Raw genomic sequence first — 14207 nt, 5'->3', positions numbered from 1 at the left:
AAATCCAAAATTGTAAAAAACTTCTAAGACCAATGTTTTTTGCGATCTCATTCCATAATCGTCCATTTATACTTTGAACTCTATTACCCATTTTTGTAATTTTTCTCTCTTCGATTTTTATTTTTATTTTTTTATTTTTTTGAGGGGCATAAATTCTCTTTTGCATGGTCACTTACCTTGCATCATTAGCCTCAGAAGATATTGGGACTCAACTACTGAATTTTGTATTTGAATTGAAAAAATTTTCAATGCCACCTCTTGAGCTACCCTTAAAATTAATGCCACTTCTTGAGTTATTCATTTTAGCAATCACACCCTTTATAGATTGAAAAATATATCAAAGACACTTTTTACCGTTCGGTTATTATAGTTAAGTGCTGATGCAAGTAAGTTAAATATTTCAAAATGACATAGATAAGCTTCAATGAAAACCCTACACTTGACGACTCATTTCTTTGTTTCTCTCTAGCATCTGTGACTTCCTCTTCCAATTATAAATTGTCAAAAAGTAGAGAGATATGGTCTTCTTTTTCTTTTCTTTTTTCTTTTTTTTTTGGGGGGGGGGGGGGGTTTGGGGATTAGAATTTGGGAGATAGGTTCATGAATAGTATTTATCAACTTAAGAATGACATAGAGTAACATTATAACAGATAAATAAATTAAACATGCTAGTAATAGAGGTTCTGATTAATAAATTGAATAATTCGAATGGGGACATTAATACTAGGGATAATTCAGTGGATGCAGCTGGAAATTTCCCTTTGAGTTTTGCTCAAGAGTTTCAAAACCACTACGAAAATTGTGTATTTGGGTTCTGGTGTGGAATCAACCGCTAATGTTGTGATTCAAAAGTTAAAAATATTCACAAACTGGAACTTTGCGCAGGCTGGGGAGCTTCCAAATGATTCCTGTTAAAAATATTCACAAACTGGAACGTTTCCTCTCTCACTTTCTCGAGAATTAATTCTATAAAAAGTTGGAGAAGTTATATGTATTGTAGTGTGACAGTAAGATATTTATGAAAACTGTAAAAATCTTAAAACAGAACACAAGGAACGGCATGTTCTTAATTACTTTTGAGATTATTGGAATCAGATTCAGAAAGACCTTGTTTCAGTTTTTGGGTTTAATTTTGTAAATTCGATTGTTATTAGGGTGGCAAGTTCCTTTAACTAGACCGATTAATACTCTATTTTTTTATTCCTTTTGATAAGTATTTAATTAAGTATCAAAAAATTACAGATAAATGGGTAGGCGCGCACCAAGATCCCATTCTTTTGAAAAAAGTGATCAAAAGTGGTGGAAGTGGTGACAAAGTGACAATGATGGAAACAGTGAAAGCTTTGTGAATTATTGAATGAAAATAAATAAATAAAAAGAAAGCTAGTGGGAATATTGAAGGAAGGAAAAGTTTCGATGTTTAGACTTGTGAGGAGTGTGGGTGTGGAGGCCAAGAAGAAAAAGAGAAGACACAGAAGAGGGAGAGGAAAGTTCATGGCAAATGTATGGCTTGCGAGTGATTCCTTTTAACTTTCCCTTTCTCCATTTTCTTTTTCTTAGTCATTCATTCATGCTTTCATCTGCAACTACGGGTAATCTAAGATTTCCATTAAATCTCGCTCGCGGGTAGAGGAGTGGGAGAGAATCACAGCTTGGTTATCCTGAAGTAGTCAAGGTAGTTTGAGGAGCAGTACTGGAGATCATGCCATTTGTTTTGAAGAAAAGAGTGAAGCTTGTGTGAATATCCGGGGGGACAAAGTGGGATTGGAACGTTGAAAAAATGTCGTCTAAAAGTTGTTTAAAGACAAAGATTTAATGTCGGTGAAGGGAAAGAACGAAGTTTCCTCCCAGCTTCTTTGTAATTATTGAACCGTCCTTACACTCCTTAAATTATCCACTCTCTCCGTGTGTGGCCTTTTCTCATACTCAGCTTTTCATTTCTTGATTTGTTTTCCTCTCTCTCTCCTTTCCCAGTGCTTTGTCCATGGTGGCCGAGATGAGCTGTGGAGCTTCTTCTTCTTATTCAGCTCGTTCGTATGATGTTTTCTTGAGTTTTTACGGTCAGGATACTCGCAAAAGTTTCACTGATCATCTCTTTCACGCATTGCTCCAGAATGGGATTCTAACATTTAGAGACGATCGAGAACTGAAAAAAGGAGAGGAAATCTCTGCGGAACTGATGGCAGCAATTGGGGATTCCAGGATTGCCATCATTGTTTTCTCTCCGAATTATGCTTATTCTACCTGGTGCCTCCGTGAACTTGCGAGGATCATGGATTGTAAAAGAAATGGCCAGAATAGAGAAGGTTCTTCCTGTTTTCTACAAAGTAGACCCAACGGACATCAGAAAGCAGAAAAACAATTATGACAAGGCATTTGTGAGACACGAAGAGCATTTCAAGGATGAGAAGGACAAGGAGATGGTGCTCGAGTGGAGGGCTGCTCTCACGGAAGCTGCCAATTTGTCAGGGGTGTCATGAGGAAAATTTGTAAGTCCATCTTAATTTATTTTTTTATTTTTTGTTAAGATATGTCGATCTTAATTAATAATCAATTAAGTTTTTTTTAGTTGAACTAATCAAATACTTTTAGCATTATTTCCAAATTGCTGTCTATCAAAAATATATTAGTAAAATCTCATCTTAGGACTCTTTTATAGTTGCAATCTTATTGATTTATAACTGAAGTTTATTGGACTCCTTTTTCTTTTCCTAATTTCATCAAAATGGTCAGGTACGAGACTGAGCTTATAAAGAAAATTCTTGAACAAGTGTCAAAAATTGTGAACAAGACAATCATGCATGTTGCGAAACATCCTGTTGGGTTAGGCTACCACGTTGAACAAATAGATCGCTTGCAAAAAGAGGTGGATCAGATGTTGTTCGCATCATAGGGTTACATGGCCTTGGTGGAGTTGGTAAGACAACTATAGCAATGGCTGTTTTTAATTGTATATCAAAAACTTTTGAAGGAAGTAGCTTTGTTTCTAAAGTTGGAGAGGTTTCAAGAGAAAAGGGTTTTGCTTTCTTACAAAAACAGATTCTCTCTGATGTACTGAAGAGTAAAATTGAAAATAAACAATGAATCTGAAGGAATCGAAATCATCAAAGATCGTTTATCCCGTAAAAGAGTTCTTCTTGTTCTAGATAATGTGGAGGAAATGGACCAATTTGATAAATTGGTTGGAGATCATGGTTCGTTGGGTTTAGGAAGTCTCATCATCCTCACAACTCGAGACAAACAATTGCTAACCAAGTTGAAAGTGGAAGGAAAATATAGTTACAAGGTGGAGACAATGAATCAAGACGAATCCCTTCAGCTTTTTAGCTGTCATGCTTTTGGACAAAATCATCCATCAATGGACTACGAGCAGTGGTCAAATACTATAGCACAATATGCTGGGGGTCTTCCATTAGCTCTTGTGGTTTTGGGTTCTCATCTAAATGAAGCAAGCAAAGTCCAGTGGGAAAAAGTTGTGAAGAAATTAGGGAAGAATACCTTTGGCAAGATTATGGAAATTCTTGAAATAAGTTATAAAGCATTAGATGAGAATACCCAAACCATATTCCTTGATATATCATGCTTTTTCAATAGGAATAATAAAAATGATGTGATTGAAGCTCTAGATGCCTGTGATCTGGGTGGAGAAGCTGGAATTGAACTTCTCATGCAAAAGTCTTTGGTAGAAATTGATGAGCACAACCAGCTAAATATGCATGATCTTATTCAAGAAATGGGAAGAGAAATTGTTCACAAGGAGTCTCCAAAGAAGCCCGGAGGACGTACTAGGCTATGGGACCATTTGGAAGCCCTTGATGTATTGGAAGAGCTCACTGTAAGTGTTATTTAGTTTCATTGCTTTATCTCTTGCCTCAATATCATGGTTATAAACAAATAGATATGAAAATTATCCTCTCTTTTAATTTGTCCCTTTTAGCATTTTATTTTTGTTAATTGTTAATTTTATGTTCTATCAGGGAACTGATGCAGTTGAAGGCTTTCAGTTAAACTTGTCTTTGTATAATAAAGAAGACCGTAGTCTGTTGCTAACTACTGAAGCATTTTCTAGAATGCCAAACCTAAGACTCCTTATGGTTGATAGTCTTATCAAATGTGACAACATTAATTTTATGGAAGCTACAGAGGCTAAATGTTTCAAAAGATTGAATTACATTTATTGGGTAGGATTCCCTTTCTGTCATATACTAAATGGTTTTCTTCAGGAAAATCTTGTTATTCTTTGCATGCCAAATAGCAAACTCAAAGAAGTTTGGAAGGGAAGCAAGGTATGGCCATATATACTTGTTTTGAGTTTATATAATCTTATGTACTTTGTTAGAACTAGAACTTTCTCGCTTTCTTCCAGTGTCTCCCAAAATTGAAGGAACTCGATCTTAGAGGTTCTCACTACCTTACCAATACACCGGACTTCTCGAAGGTCTTGAATCTTGAAAAATTGCTTCTGATGGATTGTGAAAGTTTGGTTGAAGTCCATAAAAGTGTTTTTCTCTGCTCCAAACTTGAAACTCTGGACCTGTCTGACTGCAAGAGACTCAAATCACTCCCAATGCTTCCATCAAGATTGCATTCTCTCGATGCATCGGGTTGTTGTGAGTTGGAAAGGTTACCAAATCTGTCAAACTTGAACGAGCTAAGGATGCTAAAAATGAGAGGGTGTAAAAAGGTTACTGAATTGGAAGGGTTGGAGGTTTTGCGGTCTCTAGAAATTATAGACGTAGAAGGGTGCATCAAGTTGAAAAGAATGATCGAGAAGAATTTTATTCAGGTTGGTTCTCTCTCTCTCTCTCTCTCCTTCTCTGTGGTCCCATTAATTCTTAGGAACTATAAATGGAATGAAGGCGATCTATCTTAATTGCAGTTAAACTAAACATACCAAAGCAAAGGCAGTTGAGTAACATATACATTGACATAAATATAAATACCATGTAGGAAATAAACTAATTAGCCTATCAATGACGGTATTATCACATGATTTAATTGATTGGTTTCATGATTCCAGGGCTCCTTTGAAGACAATCCCATGAAAAGCATGAAAGTATCTGAGATCATGTTGAATGAGGATGCGTTTCCACAGTGGCTTGTCTATCAAAACAAGTCAAAATCATCACGGGATAATAACATGGGATTGCAGCCACCATGGTTGACTGTATCCCTTGTTTCCTCAGAGGCTTCATGCGTAATTGTTGTTGACCATGTGGAGCCCACTAGGCCTGTGATTGCATTGCACAAAGGCTCAATCGTAGTCTTTGAAACAAAGAATTTCTCATGGAAAATTGTAGTCTTTGAAACAAAGAATTATCCCATTATCATTCGCTCTCTTGCCACAACTACTCCGGTGTTCAGGATTCGAAATGTTATTGGAAGTCAAAAAGTGTACTAAAGAAGTTTGGGGTCCAACTATTTCCTAACCCACCGCATGAGAGGATATATCGGGAAATTTTTGTTGATATGACTTATAATACATTACCTGATTCTTACAAGACCGTATTCCTTGATATATCATGCTTTTTCATTGGATGTCCAAGAAGATATTTAATTGACATTTTGGACGGAGAAGCTGGAATTGAACTTCTTCTAGAGAAATCTCTCTTAGCAATTGATGAAGATGATAGAATTTACATGCGTAAACAGCATACGGGACATGGGAAGAGAAATTGTTCATAAACAATCTCCTGAGAACCCTGGAGGACGAAGTAGATTGTGGAACTATAACGATGCCTATGATGTCGCCATAAACCTCGCCGTAAGTATGAGTAACCAATATAATTGTGATTATTATCAAATAGATATGAAAATTTGTCATTCTTATTAATTCTCTCATGTACTAGGGAACTGATGCGGTTGAAGGCTTTAAGTTGCACTTGTCTGGATATGATGTCGAAGAGCACATCTTGTTGCTGATAATTGCAGCATTTTCTACTATGCCTAATCTAAGATTACTTTTAGTTGACACTCCTACTGATGGCCTCGACATTAATTTTGATGAAGCACATTCTCTGCAAGAGTGGAGTTGTTGTCTCCAAAACTTACTTTGTCTTTTTGGGTAAATTTCCCCCTCAGTTTTGTACCAAAAAATTTCCATATTGGGAAGCTTGGCATTCTTTCAATGCCAAAGAGCAAACTCAAAGAACTTTGGAAGGGAACCAGCAAGGTATGCTGACATATATTTATGAGTTTTATCGTACGTACCTATTTTCTGGAAACTAATATCCCCCCCCCCAGGCACAAGAAGAAGCACCCCAACGCGACTCCAGGCCAACGAGGGCAGCAGGGGACAAGGGAAGCAGAAAGACAGCCCAAAAAAAACAAGAAGGGCGAGAGAAAAGCCCCAAGCCCACAAGGACAACACAAAGCGGCACAAAAGCCCAACACAAAAGAAGCAAAAAGCAAACAGGGAAACAGCAAAGAGGGCAACACAAGGGAGAAGAAAACAAAGCAAGAACACAAAAACGAAACAGGCCACCCACAAAAAAAGAAAGAAAAAACCAAAAGACAAGGAAAACGCCACAAAACACAAGCGAGGAGCGGAGAGAAACAAGGACACAGAAGGGCAAGAACAGGACCGAAAAGACAAAGAGAAGCGGGGCCAAAAGAGACAGAAGAAAGACAAGGACGAAAAGAAAAGACGGAACGCCGAACCGAAAAAACAGCAAAAAAGAAAAAAAAAGAGAGGAGAAAAAAAAAAGAAAACCAAGGAAACGACACACGAAGAGAGAGGACAACAAAAAAACAACACGAGAGAAAAAGAGAGGCAAAGAAAGAAAAGACACCGAAAAAATCAGGTAACACCGAAGAAAAAAGAAAAAAAAAAAAAAGACACAAAGAGAAACAAAGAAAAAAAAACCCAAAAGCAACAGGACAAAAAAACAAAAAAACAAGAACAAAAAAAAAGCCAGAAAAAAAAAAAGAAAAAAACAAACAAGGAAAGAAAGAGCAAAAAAAAAAAAAAAAAAAGAACACACCCACCCACAAACAAAAAAAAAAAACCAAAAAACAAAAAGGACCAAACAACAAAAAACAAGAAAACAAAAAAAAACAACAAAAAAAAAAAACAACACACAAAAAAAAGAAAAGAAAACAAAAAGAAAAACAAGAAAGAAAACAAAAGAAAAGAAAACACACAACAACAACACATGAAAAAAACAAAAAAAACCCAGGACAGAGAAACAAACGATGCCTATGATGGCAAACCCACAAGGAAACCAATATTGTGATCATTATCAAATAGATATAAAATTGATCTATAACCCCAATAGGAACGATCGTTAAGGCTGTTGAGGATATGGTGTAAAGCACACCCGAAAAGATTTCACTATGCCTAATCAAGATTACTAAGACACCCACCGATGGCCTCGACATTAACTTTGATGAAGCACATCTCACAAGAGTGGAGTTGTTGTTTCAAAACTTACTTTGTCTTGTTGGAAAATTTCCCCTCAGTTTTATACCAAATAATTTTCATATTGGGAAGCTTTGCATTCTTTCAATGCCAAATAGCAAACTCAAAGAACTTTGGAAGGGAACCAGCAAGGTATGCTGACATATATTTATGAGTTTTATCATACGTACCTATTTTCTGGAAACTAATATTTTCCCCCTTTTTTCCTGCAGCATCTTACAATGTTGAAGGTCATCGATCTCATTGATTCTCCCTACCTAACCCATTTGCCAGACTTCTCAAGGCTTCCAAATCTTGAGGTACTTATTGTCAATGGTTGTACAAGTTTGGTTGAAGTTCATGAAAGCATTCACTATCTTCAAAGACTTCAGAGTATTCAATCTGAAAGGTTGCGAGAGATTGGAATCACTCCCAATGCTTCCATCAAGTTTGCGTCATCTTAATGCATCAAAGTGTTGGGCACTAAAAAGTTTACCCAACCTATCAAACTTGAGGAAGCTAAGGTAGCTAAATCTCAAAGGCTGTAAATTGCTGGCTGAAATTGAGGGCTTTAAGGCTTTGAAGTCTGCGAGAAGTATAAACTTGAAAGGGTGCTTCAATATGGAATGTTTCATCAAAAACAAAATCTTTCAGGTTCCTCTCTCTGTTATTCGTCTCTCTTTCATTCATTCGGTTCTCATTTTTTTTTTCCACTATACGAAAAGGGAGGGGGGAAAATACCTTCTTTCAAAAGGATCCAAATCTTCGGCGCGTTAGTCTATCGGCCCAGCATTTTTATTGGATGTGTTCTACCAAGCTGACCTGGCCACTCGATGGCTTCGTCTGTAGACGACTCTTTTTTATTTTACCTTTTTTACCTTTTTTTTAATAATGGTATCACATGATATGGTTGGTTCAATGATTACAGGACTTTCCTGTCTGTGCAAGTCGTTATAATTCTGTTGTCATCCATATTGACGAGAAGGCAGTTCCGGAGTGGATTCCCTTCCAAAGCGAGTCAGATTCATGGGAAGATCTAGCTCCAGTATCTTGTCAGGTTAACCGTAACATGCGATGGCGATACTGGTTGATTATATGCTTTGTTTGTTCGCAGTCGACTGCACCACTCTGCATTGACGATACAACATCTAATGTGAACCCAATGTATAAAACAGCAGAATTGGTTGTCAAACGGAACAATAATACAATGACTTTGAGGCAGACAATCAAATACCAATTTGATACAACCCAAGTGATTAGGATACCGCTTGGGCTTTTTGGACCATTCACTGAAGATGATGAGGATGCTACTATCAACATCTCAGTTGAAAACATATCAGCTGGGGATGCAGTCGGTACTCTTCAATTGATACCTGAGGGGGATGACGGCATGTCCTGTTATGAAAACGTTGAAAATTGGGGTCTTTTCGACTTATACCTCATCGCGTGAGCAAGATCAATCAGGTGATCCACATTATTTCGTCTTATTACTCTCCAAATCATGCATTTTTCATTTTACGTACTTTATAGAATTCAAGAATTGCTAGTATTAGAACAATAATAGTTATTACTCTGTATCAAAATAATCTGAGGCCCCTATCCCTTTCAAAATTTCAGGGTCAAATAGCGTTTTTCTTTTTCCTTCTATTTTTCTGCTTTATCGTTTTTGGGTGAAAGGGTTAGACAGCTCCTAATCATCTGATTTTTGATAGCTCTAGATCAACAAAATCAGATTCGACCACACAAAATCACTTGGAAAAAGGATGGCCTATCCTTCTCTCTCTTTGTTAACCATTTGGACATCTCAATAATTGTCTACCATTTGGACTTCTCGATAATTGACTACATTGGGATGGTGCAGAAACAGAACCAGAAGCAAAAGAAATTTGGAGTACGACTTATAATTCATTACCTGATTCCTACAAGAGCATATTCCTTCATATATCATGCTTTTTCATTGGATGGTATAGAGAATATATAACTCGAGTTCTGGATGCTTGTGGCCTGGACGGAAAAGCTGGAATTGAACTTCTTAGAGAGAAATCTCTCTTAACAATTGATGAAGATGATTAGATTCGCATGCACGACAGCATACGGGACATGGGAAGAGAAATTGTCCACAAACAATCTCCTGAGAACCCTGGAGGACGAAGTAGACTGTGGAACATTAATGATGCCTATGATGTTGCCATGAACCTCACTGTAAGTGTCAGTAACCAATATTGTGATCATTATAAAATAGATATGAAAATTTGTCTCTCTTGATTAATTCTCTCCTATATCAGGGAACTGATGCAGTTGAAGGCTTTCTAGTTGTACTTGGTTCGATATGGTGTCAAAGAGCACACCCTTTTGCTGACAATTGCAGCATTTTCAACTATGCCTAATCTAAGATTACTTTTAATCGACACTCCTACTGATGGCCTCGATATTAATTTTGATGAAGCACATTCTCTACAGGAGTGGAGTTGTTGTTTCGAAAACTTAGTTTTTCTTTATTGGGAATATTTTCCCCTCAGTTATATACCAAATCATTTTCATCTGGGGAAGCTTGTCATTCTTGACATGCCATATAGTAAACTCAAAGAACTTTGGAAGGGAACCAGCAAGGTATGCTGACATATATATTTGTTATGAGTTTTATCATACTACCTATTCTATGGAAACTAATCTTTTCCCCCTCTTTCTTCCTGCAGCATCTTCCAATGTTGAAGTACATTAATCTCAATGATTCTCCCTACCTAACCTGTTTGCCAGACTTCTCAGGGTTCCCAAATCTTGAGCAAATTTTACTCGATGATTGTACAAGTTTGGTTGAAGTTCATGAAAGCATCAACCGTCTTCAAAGACTTGAATTATTATCTCTAGATGGTTGCCAGAGACTGGAATCACTCCCAATGCTTCCATCAAGTTTGTCAAAATTTTATGCATCAAAGTGTTGGGCACTAAAAAGGCTACCCAACCTATCGAACTTGAGGAACTTAGAGCTGCTAGAGCTCAAAGGCTGTAAATTGCTGGCTGAAATTGAAGGCTTTGAGGCTTTGAAGTCTGCGACAAGTATAAACTTGAAAGGGTGCATCAATATGGAATGTTTTATCCAGAAGGAAATCTTTCAGGTTCTCTCTCTCTCTCTTTTTCAAAAGGGTTAAAGTCTTCCGCGTGTTAGTCTATCGGCCAAGCATTTTTATTGGATGTGTTCTACCGGGCTGACCTCGCTGCTCGATGCTTGACCGATGGGCTCCGTCTACAGACGAGTTCTTTTTCATTTTTACCTTTTCTTTTTTATTGTATCACATGATATGATTGGTTCAATGATTACAGGACATTTCTGATGAAATTTTTTATTTCATCCACATTGACGAGAATGAGGTTCCGGAGAGGTTTCCCTTCCAAAGCGAGTCAGATTCATGGGAAAGTCTAGCTTCAGTATCTTCTCAGGTTGACTTTAAGATGCGGCAAGACTGGTTGGTTATATGCTTTGTTTGTTCACAGTCGACTGCATCACTCTGCGTTGATGATACTATGTCTCATGTGAGCCCGATGGATACAACAGCAGAATTGATTGTTAAATGTAAGAATGACACAGTGATTTTGAGGATGAAAATCATATATCAGTTTGATATAACACGAGTGATCAAGATACCGCTTTGGATTTTGGGACCATTCACTGAAGATGGTAAGGATTTTACCATCAATGTTTCTGTTGAAAACATATCCCCTGGGGAGACAGTCGGTACTCTTTCACTGAAAATTGGGGTCTCTTGTACCTCATTGCTTGAGAAAGGTCAATCAGGTGATCCACATTCGTCTTATTACTCTCCAAATCATGCATGTTTCATTTTACTTATAGAATTCAAGAGTTGGTATTAGAACATAGATCCATCTGTTTACTCGTATGAAAATCACCTGAGGTCGATTCCTTTCAAAACTTAGGGTCATACAACATTTTTTTTTCTCCTTCTGTTTTTTGTGTCTTATCTTTTTTGGTTGTAAGGATTAAACAGCTTTTATCATCTGAATTTTAATAGCTCTAGATCAATAAAATCAGAATCGACCACACAAGATGCTGATGTATCATCGCAAGTTTCTATCCCTCTCTCATTTGTTTTCTCAAGATAAATATATTTCATGATTATGTGGTTTCTTTCCTGGAGCTAAACTAGTTTATACAAGTAGAAGGTGTGCATCTTCCTCTATAGATAACTCACCCCTCCCCAAAGCTTGAAAAATTATATTAATGGACCAACTGAAAATTTGATGCCAAGTTGTTTGTCATGGCTCAGGTTTTGATGGTAACAAGAGTGGTAGCAAAGAAGATGAAGCAGAAATAAAAGATACTGTAGAAGGTGCAGAAGCAAAAGTAACTAGCGAAGGTCTGGAAGGTGTTCTTCCTCTGCAAATAATTCCTCTCTCCCGAACACCTGAAAATTTATACCTATGGACCAGTTGACAATCTAATGCAAAGTTGTTGGTGACTTTCAGGTTTGAACTGTCAGAACAGTGTTAGCAAACCAAATGAAGCAGAAGTTAGTGCAGGATGTGTAGAAGGTGTGGAGGGTGCAAAAACAGAAACAGAAGCTACCATAGAAGGTGTAGAAGGTGCATTTCTCTATAAATAATTCATCCTGTCCCCTGAACTTGTAAATTGATATTAGTGGACTAGATGAGCATCTAATTCAGAGTTGTTGATTACGGCTCAGGTAGTTTTAACTGTGAGAAGAGTAATTGCAGACAAGATGAAGCAGAAGGTAGTGTAGAAAGTGCAGAAGCAGAATTTTCTATAGAAGGTGTAGAACACTTCGGTCTTCTCTATAGATAATTCATCCCATCCCCAAACTTGAAATTTGATATTAACTAAACAGCTAGGAATCTAATGCAAAGTTGCTGGTGATGGCTCAGGTTTCAACCGTGAGAAGAGTGGTGGCAGACCAGATGAAGCAGAAAGTACTGCAGAAGGTGTTGAAGGTGCAGAAGCAGATGCTGAAGGTATTGCAGATGGTTTAGGAGATATAGAAGCCGAAGTTGCTGAAGGTGTAGAAGCAGAAGCAGAGAGGCCAATGGTACTGCAGAAGGTATGAAATCAGAGGCACAAGCAAAATGCATTGCAGAAGTAGTTGAAGCCAAAGCAGGAATGGCAAAACGTGGAGAAGGTGCAAAAGAAAAAGGTATTCTAGAATGTGTAAAAGGAGCAGAAGCAGAAGGTACTGCAGAAGATGTAAATGGTGCAGGAACGGAAAGTATTCCACAAGATGTAGAGAGTGCAGAGACACAAGGTACTTCAGAAGGTGCAGAAGTAGATCAATTCAATCAATCGATCAAACTTCAACAGAGGGAGGCATGGGGGACAGTTTTAATTTTCTACATATTTCTTCCTATTGTAGTTGTGCGTTTTTGGCAATTCTTTTCCCCTTCTATATTTAAATTGTGAGGAAAAGACTTGCTAGTTTTTGTTATTAGATTGCCCAATAACAAACGTGTTTGATCCCCTGTTCCAACATAATAGCTTAATTTGTCGCTCTTCTCCCTATCATACTTTCATGATGCTATTATTAATGTTAACTCAATTATGTTCAACATGATACCTGTATTTGAGATACAAAACTTTTGTTCTTATCCAACATGAGGTAGCTAGAGATCCAAATCGATCTCCCACTCCAGTAAGCTTGGAAGTTAATCTCTCAGTAAGGTTCCCCTTGCAGTCAACATATACCAGAGAGGGAGGGATTATCAGTTTTAACTCGGAGTATCTTGAGAGAGACAGGCTTTAAAATTGAAGGAAGCCAAGGCTGTTCGTAAAATGAGCCTACAATGATCAGGCTATGAATAGAAAAAGCAAGCAAAGAGAATACACTAGCATGCCTGCAATTTTGTTTTTATTTCTTCATAGAGAAGAAGAAAACCAAGTACAAAGTTGTTCCATGAGAAGACATTCCCACTTTTAGACAGTATATAAGGCCTGAACAAGAAACAATCTGATGAAACTATCAGCATCACAAGACTACCCATGAGTCAAAATCTAGACTAAAATGATCATGGAGGGGGCACAGATGCAAAGTATGTGGTGAGATGAATGCAATAGGACCACATACCATGACTATGGGAAAAGCAAAAGGAAGGAACAACAACAGATATATAAAAGGTGCATGGACCTAGTGAGAACAACCAACTAGGACCAAATTTCCCTGCATAAGCCATCTCTGTAAAGACAGAGGACATGCCAGTTTACTTGGAGTCACCTCAACATTGATTAACTTCATAACCAATGGTCCACCAAAGGGGAATCATCCAATAGTTAGCATTCTCAAACCACGGAGTATAACCCTGATGTTTTGTATTTCTCCATATAGTATAGGACATATCCTCTCAATTTGTTGTTACTGGAAAATAAATAGTATCATTGGCTTTGACAGTCAAGAATGAATTCAATCAGATGGTGTAGCTGTCGTTATCATATTTGAACCATGTCTTTTTCACAACCAAGATCAAGATCAACTCTTTCTTTCTTCACAATCCTTTCCGGCTTGTATTCTTCATCCAGATTAGGTGTGGTTATAATGGCTGCCCATTAGGTGAGGCCAGTGTTGCCGGAGTTAAGGAAGGAGAAAGCCAAAGAAGAAGTAGAGAGTGGAGAGAGACTATGTTAAAGAAATGGAAAAATGATCACAGTATTTGAGCTGGAACTTCTAGGCGCGTTACAACGTCGCTTTCCTTAAGACGTAATTCGCCCTCACACCAAGGTGCTATGAGGTATTGCGAACCGTCTCCCAGGATACAAAGAAGCCCAACTTCGAGTTGAATCTCTTGAGTT

The 14207-nt window shown here is 37.6% G+C and overlaps 1 long non-coding RNA gene and 1 pseudogene across 2 annotated transcripts; both read left to right on the top strand.

Annotated features, from left to right (window-relative positions):
• The first annotated feature begins 1767 nt into the window (after positions 1-1767).
• On the top strand, positions 1768-12477 carry LOC149005827 (disease resistance protein RPP2A-like; annotated as a pseudogene). Its single transcript, XR_016169960.1, has 16 exons — positions 1768-2464; positions 2734-3849; positions 3938-4181; positions 4367-4786; positions 5021-5394; positions 5653-5764; positions 5850-6025; positions 6082-6172; positions 7633-7719; positions 8328-8456; positions 10120-10515; positions 10721-11192; positions 11683-11781; positions 11882-11998; positions 12100-12186; positions 12299-12477. The product of XR_016169960.1 is annotated as a disease resistance protein RPP2A-like (transcript).
• On the top strand, positions 8475-10090 carry LOC149005828 (uncharacterized). The gene is made up of 3 exons (XR_016175676.1): positions 8475-8863; positions 9261-9601; positions 9685-10090. It is a non-coding gene; the product is annotated as an uncharacterized LOC149005828 (long non-coding RNA).
• Positions 12478-14207: the final 1730 nt, after the last annotated feature.

Source organism: Hakea prostrata, chromosome 9 (assembly GCF_041222555.1).
Source record: "Hakea prostrata isolate BN-2017 chromosome 9, UWA_Hpros_2, whole genome shotgun sequence".
Classification (NCBI taxonomy): domain Eukaryota; kingdom Viridiplantae; phylum Streptophyta; class Magnoliopsida; order Proteales; family Proteaceae; genus Hakea; species Hakea prostrata.
Note: the sequence above shows the minus strand (reverse complement) of the source record. Positions and strands in the feature narration are given on the sequence as shown.